At 34.3% G+C, this 4764-nt stretch overlaps 1 long non-coding RNA gene across 1 annotated transcript; it reads left to right on the plus strand.

Moving 5' to 3' along the window:
- The first annotated feature begins 632 nt into the window (after window positions 1-632).
- Window positions 633-4316, plus strand: LOC142344137 (uncharacterized). The gene is made up of 3 exons (XR_012759244.1): window positions 633-677; window positions 3203-3222; window positions 4039-4316. It is a non-coding gene; the product is annotated as an uncharacterized LOC142344137 (long non-coding RNA).
- The last annotated feature ends 448 nt before the right edge of the window (window positions 4317-4764 follow it).

The following is a 4764-nucleotide window of genomic DNA, read 5'->3' on the forward strand; positions in this document are numbered from 1 at the left end:
AAACTGCTAATGCGTGATATTGTCTCCCTTTGAGATGCACGATGGATATATATTATAATTTGAATAGGGGAGACAACTAAGAAAATTTCAAACAGAACTATTAAAGATCTAATACAGAATTTTGCGTCCCAAAAACATAGTAGAGTTTGCACTATATTATTTAGAAAATAATTGCGGCACGTGGTTAATTTTTTTTGGATCGTTTCCATTTGCCCCCCCCCCCCACCCCCCCCCCCCGTTATAGAGCACGTACCATTACATAGTAAACCATCATGTAAAAATATAGAAAATCATTATGTAAAAATATGTTTAAAAAATGTGCTTCTGGGAGTTGCAAATAATATGCACCCGCTAAATTGGGGGGGGGGGGGGACAAACGGAAAAGATCCTATTTTATTGCTCTAAAAATAGCTAATAGAATAAAAAAATAGTGGTATCAAATTTTGGAACACTATTGAATAATTGGTTGTCGTATCATGAATCTGCTTATGCTGACAGTGCAATAAACATAGTTAAGAAAGATGGAGGTCATGGCAAGTTCATAAAAATAAATGTTGCTTCAAATGGATAAAGTTGAATGTTTGAGTTAATGGACCCGAGTAAAACATAAAACAATGAAGGAAGGGTTTCAGCGTTGACTACTACGAATTCTTTGGAGAAAACGTCTATTATTTCCGGTGAGTTTTAGTTCATTATCGTATAAACCTTTGACAAATTCTCCCCATTCCGCAGGAATAAATCAACTACAATCATTCTCTTAGCTCAATAAGGTGAAAAATTATTTTCTTGAACCCACTCAGATTTTTTCTCGACCAATTTGTTCAGTTTAAAATTAAAAAATGAAGCTTTGATAGTCTATTTACTACCAAAATTTTCTCCAAGCTCAAGTGTTGCTCTTCAGCTGCGAATGAGATGAAGTTGTTAAAATTGCTTGCAGAACATCCTTTTGCATAAAAAGTTGAGGTCAATTTTAGGTTTTCATACAACTACTTTTACACAAATAATTTAGAAATCTGATGCTCAAATCGATAAGCGGTTCTCAAACGATTGAATGATTATTAAGAGAACAATATACACATCAAGTTTTCCGTCCCGAACTCGCAGAGGCCATCAGGCCTGATTCACAGACTTTCCAGAGGTCAGGTCTTGGTAGAGAGAGGCCAAGTCTTGGTTTGGTTAACCAAGACTTGTGAACTTTCTGGGCAGAATGGAGCCAGGAATTTAGTTTCTCCGGACCTATCAGAACTCAAGTATTGATCAGAGGCGTACACCAGCAAAAAATGTTGTACAAGAACGAAAACTTCTTGTTAAATTTAGCTAAAGAAACAAAAAATATTCCTCGTAACGCTTTTGTTTGGTTTCTCTAGCGTAGAGCAATTTTATACCACTGGATCTTGTATCGCCTTGACACATCATCTTCGAACTCTTTTCAAATACTGTTGTCTCGTTTTGCTGTGGAAACAAATATTTGATCCACAGTAAAGAATTGAAAGTACATAGCATTTAACCAAAACAATGAACAATCATTCTTGTTTCAGCAAGCAAAATTGGTCGATTATAAATGCGTATTTGAATACATTTTTTACAATATTGTCAATGTGAAAGTCCAAGGAAATAATTTGCAAAACGTTTTCTCCAAGACCCCATATCAGCTTGACTCTTTTCAAACACTGTTGTCTCGTTTTGCTGTGAAAACAAATATTTGATCCACAGTAAAGAATTGAAAGTACATAGCATTTAACCAAAACAATGAACAATCATTTTTGTTTCAGCAAACAAAATTGTTCGATTATAAATGGGTAATTGAATCCTTTTTTTACAATAATGTCAATGTGAAAGTCCCAAGAAATAATTTGCAAAACATTTACTCCAAGACCTCTTATCCCGTTCAATCTGATGTTCATTTGCTCGAAAAGTCATTTTATGTCATTACAATTTTTAGGTGAAAATCTCATGAACATAAACTTCATTAATATTAAAATTCGGGCCATTTTTGTCGCTCCAGGTGGAAGCACTATCAATATCAGTTTTTAAAATTGTTTGATGTTTTTCTGAGCCAACAATTATTGTGTACTCTGCAAAAAACTTTAAATCAAGACGACTTCTGATAAACCGACTATAGAAACGGTGAACAAAATGACTACAGAAGTTGACGCTTTTGGTCCGTCACTGCTTATTTAAACGTACTTCCACCTAAAATTAGAAATAACTACACGCTGCTGTATGTATGTCTATTGGATACTACTTGAGGAACAAAGTTTTTCATTAAGTCCATATAGATAGAGTTTGTGAATATTAATTCTGAAATTAATTGTATCCAACGCTTTCGTTTTGTCAAGGAAAATAATGTTTTTTAGCCTTTAGCTTGGAATACAGTCGGTCACTGTATACAGCAAGTTGAACTATGGTTAATTGGCCAATAAAAAAAACATGCCTGTCGTTGCAGTGTTGGCTTTGAATAAATTGCATAAAACAAATATAAGATACAAACATACAATTAGCGTCGAAATTTTTGAGCTCTGATACAGATCTAAAGAGATAAAACAATTGTATGCAATGCTATAGCACTAGTTTTTTGTTTTGAGGGCCTGACAATTGCTAAGCAGAGATATCCCATAACATAAGTTTCTCTGTCAAGGGTGTGAATGCCTTCAACAAGAAGTCTGCAGACTTTGAATTTGTCCATGAGCCGTGAACATTATTTGAATAAAAATAATTAATGTTTAAAGTCAACTCAATCTGGGGCAAATGGTGCTTTATTTGTACATGCCAGTACTCAAAACTCACGATGATTGTGACCATGGAACTAAACAATTGAACTATTCTAACCCCCTGCCCAGAAAAAAAGCACAGTCTTGGATTTTTGCAACCCAGAACAAAAGAAGCACCAAGTCTTAGTTCGCTTCTTCATTGAGTGACGCAAGACTTGAGTCTACTCTCTGCGGAAGGACGCAAGTTTTGGGACCTCTCTTGTCAGAGAGCCCCAAGACTTGATTTTTTTTCTACACATATCAACCTCAAAGACTGGCTCTGGCTCTTTTTATTTGAACTCGTCAGTATTTGAAACAAGCTTGGGATCGTTTTTGAATTTCTTTTTGGAATTAGGCATGATCGTCTCTGTAGATGTGGTATGAGTTTTTAGTTTTTAAAGAAAAATGACCCAGTTGTTTATTTAAAAACTTAAAAAGTGTTAACGTTTTAGCACACTCAACAATTTATTCTGTAGCATACCCAAACAACGCAAAAAAAACTGCTAGCTGGAATAAAGCAATAGGAGTTCACAAAATAACGAATCACTGTAGCTTTTTAGAGACCAAAACTAGGTAATAGAAACGTCTCCAATTTATACCGTTAATTGTTGTAATAAAAGATCCGAAAAAAATGACATTTTTGCATGAAATTTTATTTTGAAAACGGCTATCAATGGAGAAATGTCAAACAAGAAGCAGCCAAAACTTCGAATTTTTTGCAGTTGGCCTCAAATTGGATGGTCATTTGCTGTGGGCTGCAAGCTGAAATAGGAGCGGTTACTGAAAATTGTCTCAATGCAATCAATCACAACCTTTACATTTTTGGTGTGGCCAAATGGGGTAAAATTTTACTCTCAATCATGTGTTTAGCGATGTCAATCCTATCATATTACATACTTCAGAGATTATCTCGTTTAACTTTTGATCCGTTGTCTGGTACTGAAGGTATGTTTCCTCGGAAGTCCTCAAACTGTAGCTCAAATGTAGCCCATTCTTTTTTCACTCATAGGAATGATTAAGAGCAGTGATCTGCTTTGCAAGAACTTCTTCCTGTTTATTTTTCACAATTTTTCATTATTTGTTCACAATTTTGTCACAATCTTTTCACGATTTTTAAAGATTTTTTTCAAGATAAAATTGTAATGAAAAATAGGAGAATTTATCTGCTATTTATATACGTTTAACTGAAATTTTTCGTTATTGATCCAGAACGATCAAAATTTACTATTAAGTGTTTGTGCGAAAAATATTAAAGATAATCCTAAAAATCGTTGTTTGGGTAATTAAGTGGACTGCGAAAGCAGTATCAGAAACTTCATTGAGAACTGGAACGCCTACGCTTATGATTTTTTGGATGAGCCAATATTTTGGATGGACATTTCTAATGGTCTTGTGGTATCTTTAATGGCATACGAACGTTTCATTATGATATGCAAACCTTTTGACTTCGACAGAATTCTTTCAGATGCTAGACGATGGAGAAACTACATTCTACTTATCGTTTTACTTCTCATCAGCACGATGCCCTTTATAGCTGCAACTGGGATTCTAATCTACTTTGTATTTTTCTGCCTTTTCGCAAAACCATAAACCATTATGTTTTGATTGCAACACGGATTAATTAAGATATCCGAGTTGTTTTTTCACTTTGTTAGAAATGAAATGCAGTGATTTTTAAAAAGTTCGCTATGGCTCTTGGTCTCAAAACATCAACCAATAACATTTCAGACACAAGTGTCATACAGGACTACCTATTCCAAAAAATTTCAAGCAATTGTTTTTCTCAAAAGTGTATTTTAATTACGTGAGAAATGCCCGAAAAGTTTCCAATCGAGTGACAATATTTGGTCATTATTTCATTTTATTTTGTGTAACCGTGGTTTCATTTTATGTAACCATTGTTAAAATCTGTCCCGATGTTACGTTTTACCAGTTAATTTACGTAAACTATATTATCCGCTATACTGTAGATTACCATTGCCTTTCTTGGTTCCCAATTAGTCTCAATATTTAA

This window comes from Convolutriloba macropyga, chromosome 8, assembly GCF_964194025.1.
Source record: "Convolutriloba macropyga chromosome 8, txConMacr16.3, whole genome shotgun sequence".
Lineage (NCBI taxonomy): Eukaryota > Metazoa > Xenacoelomorpha > Acoela > Convolutidae > Convolutriloba > Convolutriloba macropyga.